General features: G+C 40.6%; 1 protein-coding gene across 10 annotated transcripts in view; it reads left to right on the top strand.

The window, feature by feature from the left end:
* LOC410823 (transient receptor potential-gamma protein) overlaps positions 1-12,859 on the top strand; it is a 79,123-nt gene that overhangs the window by 12,415 nt on the left and 53,849 nt on the right. For 7 of the 10 annotated variants that reach the window (XM_006568952.3, XM_006568950.3, XM_026439133.1 and 4 more), the window contains exon 2: positions 8,406-8,462. The exons of the other annotated variants lie outside the window; for them this stretch is intronic. The gene's annotated coding sequence lies outside the window, so the exon portion shown is untranslated. The remainder of the gene's footprint in view (positions 1-8,405; positions 8,463-12,859) is intronic. 10 annotated transcript variants of the gene reach the window in all.

The following is a 12,859-nucleotide window of genomic DNA, read 5'->3' as shown; positions in this document are numbered from 1 at the left end:
TATTTTAAGTTATATTATAATTAATTTATTTTATTTTTCTATATATTTGTATATTTTTATCCTATAGTAATTAAAATTATATTTTTATGTTATATACATTTTTTATGAAATGATAAATTGTAATGAAAGAAGCATTATTGCTTTCTGAAAAATTAAATCTCAAGCAAAGAAATCGGAATAAAAAATAATTTCGTCCGGTTAGATCCTATCGTTCGAAGCGACGACTGAGACTCGCCTCTCGGCCGCGAAGCCTCGAATCCATCATTATTTCCACGCTTACCACCGTTTTAATCGCATTAATCGCAAGCTTAAAATGTTACAGATTAAAACTCGAAATTGTATAAATCGAAAACTTTGATTGTTGAACGACCAAGTTTTAACGCGGAATTTTCGATTCGAAAAAGTGATTTTACTGCTGGAAACACTATAATCCGACAGGCGACGAGAATTTAAACGAAATTTCGATTAAACGTGCTATGTTAATTATCAGAGGATTTTTTTTTTTTTTTGGATCTCATCTTCATCAAGAACGATTTCATGGCACGCAACAAAACTTGTTGCTCTGGAATCATTCCAACCAGACAACCGCAATTACTCTTTCAATCGATCATGCGTTTCGGGCGGATTCGCACCGTTCGACGATCGATGATTTTGAACGAGAAATTTAAACCGACCCTTTTCCCGGAAACACGGCTCATCGATTTCCGGGAAAAAGATGAGACTCTCGGTTTAAAAACAAATTCGGATTTCTCGAATTTTCTGGAGGGTCTTCTCGATTTCGAGATCCACGCGTTCCTTAAATTCGATTAGATGAAAAGAAGAATCATTTCCCTTCGAATATTCTTTCGAATTAATATTGGAAAATTTTCATTCGTTCAACACGATGTATCTTTAAGAATATTTGAAAAGAACAAGTTCAATGATAATACACGTTTTAAATAGATACACAGTTTTTGTTGCGTGAAACAGTTTAGGTTTCGATCGAGGTCAAAGTAGATTATATTCGTCTTTGCGAAAAGGGGGAATCGAATGATGTACAAACGCACGAAACTTTGGATTTGATCGTGGAGATGAGGACGAAGGGATACACGAGGATTAAAGATATAAGATTCGTGTTTGCTTAATCGTAGCGATAATTTTGATTCCGAAATTGATATCTCGAAGAGACAGTTGGTAGAAAGTTGGTAAATAGTAATTTTCGAAACACAAAATTCCCGTAAAGTAAGTTTCCATTCTCGTTTGAATAGTTGAATAACAATCCTCTTTAACACGACGAAAGAAGATTCGTTCTCTGAAATTTCCTCCAATTCCCGCCAACATATTTCCCGCCTCTCTGTCCATATTTTGATCCCTAACTAATATATAAAATAAATATATAAAACAAAAAAAATAAATTTATATACAAAACTTTCTCGATCATTCCCGAGATTGTTCAAACTTTAACCTCTCGTTCGTTGTTAATCGCGAGCCTAAAATTGAGATCGAGTTTTAAAATAAATATATAAAATGAACGATCCCTCGTTTATTTTATATATATATAAAACAAAAAAAATAAATTTATATACAAAACTTTTTCGATCATTGTTCCCGAGATTGTTCAAACTTTAACCTCTCGTTCGTTGTTAATCGCGAGCCTAAAATTGAGATCGAGTTTACACCGACTCTCTGTTTCTCTTCCCAGCCCGAGCACACGAAGCCCATTTCCGGCATCGCAACCGTCAACCGTTCGTTAGTCACGTAGCCAGGCCGCTGACAAACCAGCCACGGCGACCACGCGCGAAAAACACCTCGAGAAAAATTCTTCTCCCTCGAATTCTTCTCCACCAAACGCGGCCGCCTGCTTCTCCCGTCTTCATCCGTCAAGGTTCTCCCGTATCCTCCTCCCTTTCTTAACCCGGCAAGGGAATCCATCCATCGGCATCGCATGATTTCTCACTCGGCGCTGTACCTGGAGGATCGGATAAGCGCGTCGTACACGTGCGCGTGGCCGTATGTATTTATGGATGCGTTTCGAGCACGGCAGGAGGCCTTCCACGAGCGTTGAATAAGCAAGCCGCGGATTCGAGGAAGCGGGAAATGTGTTTCCTCGTGCAATTCCCCGCGCGAATCTCGTTTGCAGGGAATTGGAGCGGTGCACTAACCGGTTGTCTCGTTATCAATGAACAGAAAATTCTTCATTCGTTGGATGATGTGGATTTGTTATTCGAGAAACGTTGAAACGTAATAAACGAGCACTGTTCTCCTGTAATGAAAAGAATCGATTAGATCGATGTTAAAATCTTTTGGAAGATTTTAACTCTTTTTCAATCGGTGTAATCGAGTAACGAGTCGAGATGATTTCTGAGTGACGATAATTGTTTCGAGATAAAATTTCTTAAAGATATCTATTCACGAATCGAATGCTTTGCTTTTATTAATTAGAGATTATGAAATTGAAAGTAAAGGGTTCTCGTGGACGATATTTAAGATACAGATTATTTATTATTTATTATTTCGAAAAAAATAAATAAGTTTCGCGGTGAAGTGATTCCCTTCCCTGGCGATCGATGCCTAGGCCTAATCTCGATTTCAAGATAAAATTTCTTAAAGATATAAGAAATCTATTTGAATGCTTCGCTCTTATTAATCGAAGATTACGAAATTGAGAGTAAAGAATTCTCGTGGACGATATTCTACGCCCTTAACAGATTATTTCTCGAATGGACACGTGGTATAATTCGAAAAAAATAAATAAATTTCGCGGTGAAGTGATTCCTGGCGATCGATGCCTAGGTCTAATCTCGGTTTCAAGATAAAATTTCTTAAAGATATAAGAAATCTATTCGAATGCTTCGCTCTTATTAATCGAAGATTACGAAATAGAGTAAAGAATTCTCGTGGACGATATTCTACGCCCTTAACGACAGATTATTTCTCGAATGGACACGTGGTATAATTCGAAAAAAATAAATAAATTTCGCGGTGAAGTGATTCCTGGCGATCGATGCCTAAGTCTAATCTCGGTTTCAAGATAAAATTTCTTAAAGATATAAAAAATCTATTCGAATGCTTCTTATTAATCAGAGATTATGAAATTGAGAGTAAAGAATTCTCGTGGACGATATTCTACGCCCTTAACGACAGATTATTTCTCGAATGGACACGTGGTATAATTCGAAAAAAATAAATAAATTTCGCGGTGAAATGATTCCTCTCTCTGACGATCGATTCCTAGGCCTAATTTCGGTCGTTAATTAAACAAAAGTTAAGTTAAGGGGCGAGCGAAGGGGCGGATTATTATTTCGTTGGCAAGGGTTCCCCTTCGAGCTCTTCCCTCCCTCCCCTCTTTTATCTTATACAATAAAGCGTAAGCGCGTTTTAATCCACCCTTTATCGTTCCCTCCTTCTCCTCCTCGTTCGAAAATAATAATTTAATATCCGTGCGAACACGTTGCGGATCCCGTTGACGTGATACGGAACCCGGCGGTGGTAATAATCCTTGGCACGGGGACCCCCTGCCGCGTCTTCCTTGTCTACGACATTGTAATCATTCGTTTAATATCCGCCAGGGAGAAAGCTAATTTCTCTGCAAGTCGAGGGGGCGAAGGATCTTGCGGCGCTGTCTGATTGATACCCCGGGTTAAGGGGTATGTCCTCCTCCTCCATCCTTTTTATCCTCCATCCAGGATTAAAAAAGAAAATATTCTCTCCCGTGGTCGTTTCTTCTTTTTTTTATACGAGGGCTATAAAACGACAGGGGTGTGTTTGGAACGTGTCGAGGGGTGTTTGGGACGTTCCGATATATTCTTCTTGATTGACAGAGGCCGGTTAAAGGGAAGATGGTTAGAACGGTTTATTAAAAGAATCGTATTGATAGACGTTTTAATTACGGTCCTTATACGTCTGCCAAGGAAATAATTGAACGTTGACGTTAAAAAAATGGGGAGTGTTAATTCGGTTTCGATCGTATGGTGATATACGTATACCAGAGTAAAACGTTTCGCTCGTTTCGATTTTCAATATTAATTTCTTCGTTCGTTGCGCTTCATATTTTCTTCTTTTGCGGTGATGCGGGAACGTAAATGTTGACGATAGGAGCACCGTCACGCTTGCACGGTTTAATCGAACGGTTACGTGCAATTGCGCAATTATCAGCAGCCCTCGATTCGATTGCCGTTGAAATGAATCGATCGCGTCGAAACGCAAAATTTACCTTCTCGTTGGACGACGATTGCTACGATTTATTATTGTCACGTACAATCTTTCAGCGGAGCGTAGACAATTCGAGAAACTCGAAAAGATGCTGAAAATTATCCTTTCAATTGAATTTTAATGTTGACAAACTGAACAATGTCGCGAAATTCATTATTTATCAAAATGTTATTAACATTATGATTTATATTATGTAAACATTAAGTAAAATCTTTCCAACACTATTCGAAATGGTTAATAATTTCGACGATTAAAATATCATCAGGATCAAGGAATGATAAATAATCTTTTACGTAGAATTGTATCCTTTAATTCGCCTTCCAATTCTCCTCTTCCGATCGGTTTTCTGATACAACGATCGATCGACGAGAACGCAAAAAATTGGAAAAAGAGAAAACTGTGGCGCCGCTGAGACGTCGACCAAATCCCTTTATTTTCTTTTTTCTTTTTTACAATTGTCACCTTTCGCGCTCGAGAGTCAGGAGATTAGGACCGTTACACCTCGACTTTACCGCGTTTCCTCTCGAGATGATGGTTGGTAAACAGTGAGAGAACAGGTTCGCTCGCTCGGCCATTTCTACTACGGACGAATCGTCTGGGTACACAGGAGATTGAGGAGGTCTCGTTGATTTCTCGCGCGTCCTATCACCTTCGCTTCGAGGGCAATTGTCCCGCCGGTACGACAGTCGTTTCTGTTATTTGCGCGCAATCGTCTGGCGCGACGATTGAAATTTATTTTCTAAATCTATTTTCTAAGGTTGTCGAGAGACACTGCGAGATGTTTGATTAATCGTTTCAAGGGATGATCGAGAGTCGTAGCGAATCACGTGGAAATTGTTTTGAAAAATTCATTTTTTCGATTGGTTTTTCAATTAAATTATAATTCAATTCCTCTTCAAAATGATATAATTAAGAATGCTTGAACGAACGATCTAAATCCATGGATCGAAATTAACGTCGCGAAGATGCGATAAAGAAGGAAAAAAATGAGCTCGATTTGAATTTTAACCGGCCACTTTTCCCCGGGAGATCAATAAACACGCACACCCGGCCCTGTATACGTTACGCCTCCAAAACGATATCGAATAGTTTCTTTTATTATCTCGCCCCGTTGTTTGGACTGACGCGCAATCTCGAGTAGATTTTACGTCCTTTACGATCCAAAATTCGCTCGAGCATCTTGCAATCCGCCGATATTGCCTCGCTACGTTCCCTATCTACGAGCTAACAAACCTTACATCCGTCCAATAACACTCGTTACACTGCGTTTTTTATTGGCCGGCACAAATGTTTGCCCAACCGTGAAACCTCTCTCTCTCTCTCTCTCTTTCTTTCTATCTCTCGATTTCCTCCGCAAAAGCTTAAAGATAAAACTGAAATGAAAAAAAATTCCCCTAATGGCGTCGCAGCACCAACAAAAAATCGCGTCGTTCATCCCCCGTGATGGCGATAAAAATCTTTTCGAAAAACGAGATCTTGTTTTTATAAAGATTTATAAAAATTTCCAGGCAAACACATGGAAACAACACATCGCGCTTATCCATTATTTATCGATCATCGCGCATCGACGTTATTTTTATTCCCCGTTGTATTTATTCCCGCGATTTTATTTACGCGATTTGAAACGCGCTCTATTCCTCCACTTCGCTTTCGTTTCGCCTTTGTCCGGGACGAGCGTCGGATTACGAACGATTGAACGAAACGTTGTTTCCGAGACGTTCTTCCCTTCGAGCTCTGAATATACCGCTCTTTAGAAACGGGGATACATAGTTGCTCGAGTGTTGTTGCCTCGGACAACAGCTGGCCGAAGCGACAACAGCTTCGAGCGCCTTCTTTCCTCTCTCTTTTCTCGACCATCCTTCCTTTTGAACGAACGCGCACCTACACACACGCGGATGGAGCGTAAAACGATGGTGAACGAAACGTTATTAACGCGGTACAATTGGGGCTGGCGGAGCTGTTTGAATTCCCTTGGAGAGTTGGAATTTCTTCTCTTTCCCCGTTCTCGAGCGGCGTGGAAAGGAAGCGCGAAATCGGGAGTAAATCGAGATCGCTAATTTCGTATACGCCGTGGTCGTGGAGAAAACATAATGGCCGATTTGACGGAGTTCGTAAACGCGCGCGTAGAGGCGTTGAATGAAACACGAGAGGTTCACGTGGGCGACGTTCAACAACAGCTGCGGACCATCCAACACCGTGTACCGCCGCCCCTCAACTTCTCCCTGCCTCGAATTGTTCACCACGGAAATTACCGAGCACCGTTTTCGGTCGTTCCACCGCTTCCTGTCGCGGTGTTGCGCCGCTATTTTCACCTCGTGGGCCTCGTTTCAACGCCCCACAAAAATCCTCGACACGATCTTTCCATTTCTGCTCACTCCCCTCCTCCTCCCCCTCTGAATCAGGGAACCAGCCACTCTCCAGCATATCCAAAAACGTTTATTAATATTTAAGCGGATAAGTTCTTTCTCTCCCCTTCTTTTCTTTTTCAAGATTTTACGTGAATCAGGTAACGCTCGTCTTTGGCTTGACTTCTTATCCTTCCGCCGATTCTTCTCGCGATTATCAAACTTTCTCCATGCATCGTCCTCCAAATTAAAATTTCCGGGTTTAAATATTTGGTATCTGTTGATTGGGCAGTGAATAAATAAAAATGTAATATTAACTGAATGAATAATATTTTATTATACGTAATTGCGCGTATCTGTTTACAAAACGTTTGAAGTATCGAAGAAAAAGAAATAAATACCAAGTATGAAGTAGTAGCATTGCTAGCAATATCGAATGACAAAACCACAAATAGAGTTTCAATTGAAGTTTAAATTCTATAACGGTATCACTTTTTGAGTGGCGAGAGCAAACGATTTCGCTAGCTTCGACACCTGATTTCCCAAGCTAAAATGCTTCTCATATCGCTCGAAACTGTTGCACAGGATTGTGAAAATTCTTAGAATAATCATCGCGACTCTTTTTAAAAACGAAGGAACGTTCTTTCGAACGATAATTCGAATTCGATCAAAAGTTACCATCGTTGAGAAAAAGGAACTTTTTGTTGGACACCTAATTCATGTATAGTTTTTAAAAAAACGTACACTTGAATTTTATACATCGCGTTATATATTTTTCTCATCGAAGAAAGAGACTGATGATATCCAGCGCTTCCGTGACGGATCATCCTCTCTTGAAAGTATCGTATAATCTAAAACCGTAATAATCGTAAGTCGACACGCGTGGTGGATTTAGCGTCGCGCGTTTAATTTGAAATTTATTACTTCTATACTCTTACATTATTTTATATCCCGACATTGAAAATTTCTATTTTCCTTTTCTTCACAAAAAAAAAAAGAAAAAAAGAAAATTCGCGCGTTCTCGAGATACAAATTCGACTTCGATTTTCCATCCCATCGATGGTTTAAATTAACTCCAAGCGGGGGTTAATTCGGGGTCGAATCTGCAAATTCTCTGTAGTTCGGGAATACAAGCCGGCTCGTAAAGTTTTCGCTCGATATCCCGCCGGCTGTTTCGAAACAGATCCTCCTCCTCTTCCTCTCAGTTGATAAACCTCAGTTGATCGAATGAAGATATACGAAGATGAAGTTTGACGAGCGTTAATTAGAGACAATGGGCGAGACGACTTACTTCTTTCGCCAGGCCACTTCTCTTCGATGTGAAAAGAAAAAAAAAAAAGATTCATCGAGGTCGCGCAGTAACGATCGGGCCACCGATGATGAAGGTTTGATGAGCGGTAATTAAAGGCAGTGATTGTGCATCGCTTATTTTGTTTCCTTTCTCTTTTTCTTTCTTTCTTTCTGGCCTCGCTCCGGTGGCCACGTTTCAAATATTCATCGAGAATACACGGAAGCGCGAGCGTAAACGAGAGAGAGAGAGAGAGAGAGAATTTTCGCTATATTTCTCGTTCACCTTTGCGGCGAGGTGGAGTTACGTTCTCCCTCCCTGCCCGTTCGATAAGAAGAAAAGAGAGGGAGGAAGATAAAGAGAATCGCGTGTATCGTTATTGCGTCGTATTCGGTCAGTCGTTTAATTCCCCTCGAAAGGGCCGAAAATAAAGAGGAGTTGATGGATAAGCGAGGAAAAAAAATTGGATGGTGTTGCAGCACGCGACACGTTCCCCTATCGTCTCGATTGCATTTCCTTAATTATTCCCGCGCGGGCCCGTGTTACTAATTAACAGAAACGCCGCTGTTTCTCTGTTCTAGGTGAGGCGAGGGCTACGTGAGGGCTGATCCGATGAATGGGGCTCAGCTCTGGCACAGGTATTGTCTGGAAATAATTTCGAGTGGGGGCAGCTCGGTATGGAGAAGCCGATCGGTATCTCGATTTGCAATAGCTTAATAGTTTCCGATAATATTCCATCTCCAACGCTAATACACTCCCCCTCCTTACTCTCTTCCCTCTCTATATATATTTCTCCCCGTTTCGAAGCACCTATCAACCGATCTGGGTCACGTTACTTTCCAAACTACTCGTGTCACTTTCCGTTTCTTCATTTTCTTCCAAATAATCACGGCCTCTCTCTTACTCTTCCTCTCTCTCTGTCTCCACGATTTCAATGAGACAGATGTTGTTATTTGTATCGATCGAGTCAAAGATTGGAATAGGCAAAGAGATTCCATTGCAAGTTGTCCGTCGAGGCGACATCGCGTATCGAGTTGCGATTATTCCCTCTCCTGCACGGGACACGATCGAACGAGAAGCAAGGGTTGAAAGTGTATCTTGGACGGCGGTGTGTATCGGATTACGACGACACGCACAGTTTCGATGGGAAGCGGAGCGAAAATTCGTCGAATCGATCGACAACCATCGACTGTATACATCAACACGCGGCTTACTTAGGCCAAGTGAAAGGTTTATAAGTTCGAGTCGATGTGTGTCCCTCCGTGTATTTTTAACGTGGCGCGCGTTAACCCTTTTTTCGACGACTTGCATTTCCGTTCCGTTTCATCGGATTCAATATTCGATCCCTTTAATCCGATTGGCCGACAGTGGTGGAGAATAAATAGACTGTGACAAAAACTGTTCTGTCCGCTTCGCGAGGAGGAGGAGGAGGGGATTCTGCGATTACCGCGAACGCTTCGAGCGTAAAATAAGGGAATGGAGACGACTTAAATTTAATTCGTGATATACGGGGGCTGTCTTGGGACGAATACAAATGGGTAAAATTTAATATATATTTATTCGTTTTTTGGAATTATTCTTGTAGCGTCTCTGTAGCATTTAGTTGCACGGTTATAAAAAGGAAAGTAATTAGCAGGGGAAGTAATCGCATTTTCTTTAATGACGATTTTAGGATACGAAGTAAAGGGAGAGAACGAAAACTTTTCCCCCATTATACTTAAAAGCAAAATTATCTAAAAAAAAAAAAAAGTTTTAATTAATCATCTTATCTAATTTTATGAATTTTAAAAAACCGATCTCCAGTAACATCTTTCTCTTTAACTGATATTTCTCTCGAATATAATTTCCAATTTTCCCATTTAATATCAAACTCGTTTCGAGATCATAATTGACTATCTATCAATTTTCCAACAAAGTGAAAAGAAATTCGGAATCTCGTTCACGGGAGTCGAATAGTGAATAATCTCTAATAGCGAAAAATCGTTACACTTTTTTCTTTTTTATTTTTTTTTTTTTAGAAAGGCAAGAAGCACACTCGTGTTTTTCTTTATTAACGCGAAAAAACAGACTCGTGTCATCCCTCTAAACTCTCTCTCCTCTTTGAAGAGAGGAACGGGATCTCGTTGCGGGGAGGAATATCTGTTGTGGGGAGGAATGCAGCCCTCTGTGGCCGGAATTCCGCGGCCGAACTGTGTGTGTATATACTTTGAAAAATTAAAGGGTCGGAAGGTTCGGTCGTAATTTTCGCATCGCCGCGTTCCCCGCGTTAAACGTCGAGTCTGCACTGGTCTCTGTCTCGAGCACTTTGCCACGTTTACAATGGCCACACTACAGCTATGCTCCACCCTCGGCCGCGGTCACACCTTCCCGATTGTTTGACAAAAATGAAGGAGGAGGGGAGGCGTTACGTACGACGAAGTAATCCCTTTCTTTTTGCTCTCGCTTTCCAGTAGTTTTTTTTTCTCCTTTTCTTCTCTCTCGTTTTCATCCCTTCCATTCTTGGGAAAATTCGAAAAGAAAACAAGGAAAAGGAAGAAGGTGCAATGATCGAGGAGAAAGAAAAATATGGAAAAGAAGAGGAACGAAGGATTTCTAATTTTCTTTTTTTTTCTCTGGAGTTTTATTCCTTCGATTCGGTATTCGTTATTTTCCCTCGAAGAAAAAAATAATTAATACAAGGAACAATACTCTAAGGATGAAAACGTAAGGTAAAAATTTAATTTTCTTCCTCGTCTATCTTCTTCTCCTTTCTCGCCGAAAAAAGAAGGAAAAAGAATAAGAGAGAACACGTTGAGGATTGTTTTTTATCTAACTCGAATCTTCTTTTTCAAGAAGGAGGTGCAACTTATAAAGCAGACCATGCTCGAAGGAATCCAAGGATGAAAATATCGGATAAAAGTGAAAGAGGACGTTCGAACGCTCTTATTTTTCATCTCTTCGACATTGTTTCTCCTGTCTCGCGAAGGGAAAGCGAATAACGCACGCGAGAGGCGATACTCAAAGGAATCTAAAAATGAAAATATCGCTTAAAAGGATGCGCGAAGAATTTCTTCTATTTTTTTTTCTTTTTTATCCTTTCATCTCTTCTTTCTCGCGAAGGAAATAATAGGGAAGACGATACTAAACCGACCCGAGTCTAAAGAAGAAAATATTGCATAAAAGGAAAAGAAAACACGAGTAGGATTTCTATTTTTTTTTTCTCCCCCCCATTTTCAACTCTTCTCTCTTTCTTTTCTTTTTTTTTCTTCGCGAAGGAATGGCGGAATAATAAGGAAGACGATACTCGAAGCGGCCTAAGGGTGAAAATATCGGATAAAAGTGGAAAAAAGGAGCGTTGGGAACGCTCTCGATTTTCCTCTTCGTTTTTTTCATCCCTCTTTCTTTCCTTTTTTTTTCTTTCCCTCCCTCCCTCCCTCCCCTCCTCTCTCGCGGAGAGAAAGCGGACAAAAAAGGAGATAACGCTGTAGGGAAGGAGCCCAGGGGCGAAAATGTCGAGCGAAACGGGGAAAGGGGACGAGGATAAAAAGCTAGAGAGACAGAGGTACGTGGCTTATCTTAAAGTTGGCACGGTGAAACTGTGTTTCCGCCGCTTCTATCAAGCCTGCTAGACAAAGTTGAGTGGCAATGGCGTAGGCATTATCATCTTTTTCCTTTCTGGCCTGGCGAGACGTACCGATCGGGACTCGTCGTTGAATACGAGTCTAATTGGAACTGAAAGCCTCGGCCGTGATCCCGTCTTCTAATAGTACCGGTAACGAGCATTCTTCCCTATTCTCCGCTCTCACGGTTGATCGATACGCGCCCAACCGACCCCCTTGACCGCGTGCCGACCGTTCCAACCATGCCTTCGTACGATTCCACCTAGCCTATGGAATTCGCCATTGTCAAAATAGAAAACTCTGTCGAAATATCGATCCCTTTCCCCATTCTCGTCTACCCCAATCGATGAAATATCGCGGAGAGACGAAGAATTCGTTCGCATCTGACGAATTATTTTTAAAAATATTTCCTGTATTCGATCGCATCAAATTTTTAATTCGCTTCCATCTTGTCGTGATAATCGATTAGTAGAAAAATGGAAAAGTGCGTGATATTCCATCGAATCGTGATTGTGAATTGTGGATCCGAAATGATCGCTAGAGAAGGATTATCGCGTGGGACGTGAGAGTGATTATTTTCAATTTCGATCGTCGCGTACGATTCTTCCATTGCTTCGTGTCAAAAGATTAGGAGGGGAATAACCCAGAAAAGGCAGGAGAGAGTAAATGTGGAACCATCGATCGACCGAGCATTGTCAAAATGGAATGGTACATCTGCAATCTTCCCTAATCTTCCCTCGAATAATTATACTAAATTGCACGCTAAAGAAGTGTTAATACGTGGAATTTAGGGGAATTAATAATTCCAATTTCGATCCTTCCATTCTTTCAAAGTGACGAAGGAAATAGCTTGGAGAGAGACCAATCATTGCCAAAATAAAAAGGTACATTTGAAAAAATTAATTCCGGCTAATATTTCCAATTTCGATTATCAGATTACGAAAAGTCAGAAGAGAAAATAGATTCTAAAGATTCAGTCGATCGAGCAACCATTGCCAAAATAAAAAAAATACATCTGAATAACTTTCTAACAATTATAAACTCTCGGTTAGAGAGAATTAATATATGAAGCGCAAAACTGATATCTTTTATTTCGATCGTCGCGTTCTTTTCCATCGAAGAATCAGAGAAGAAAATAGAGAGACAAAGATTCAAAATAAAAAAAAGTACATTTGAATAATTTTCCAACGATCGTGAATTGCAAACAGAATTAAATAAATAATAATAAATTATAATATAGGGCGCAACGCCTATACATTTCCAAATTATCGCATTCGATCGTCAAAGTGTCAAAGTGACGAAGAGTCGCGGGATGCATAATGGTCGGAGTGGAGCATCCATTGGTCGAAAGGAATCGAAGTCGATTTTCGAATAAACAAGCGGGTACGGGATCCACGACTGATTGCGCCCATTGTATGTTCACGGATCGCCTCCTT

Source organism: Apis mellifera, linkage group LG2 (genome assembly GCF_003254395.2).
Source record: "Apis mellifera strain DH4 linkage group LG2, Amel_HAv3.1, whole genome shotgun sequence".
NCBI classification, from domain to species: domain Eukaryota; kingdom Metazoa; phylum Arthropoda; class Insecta; order Hymenoptera; family Apidae; genus Apis; species Apis mellifera.
The sequence above is the reverse complement of the archived record's forward strand: the minus strand, read 5'-3'. Positions and strand labels throughout refer to the sequence as shown.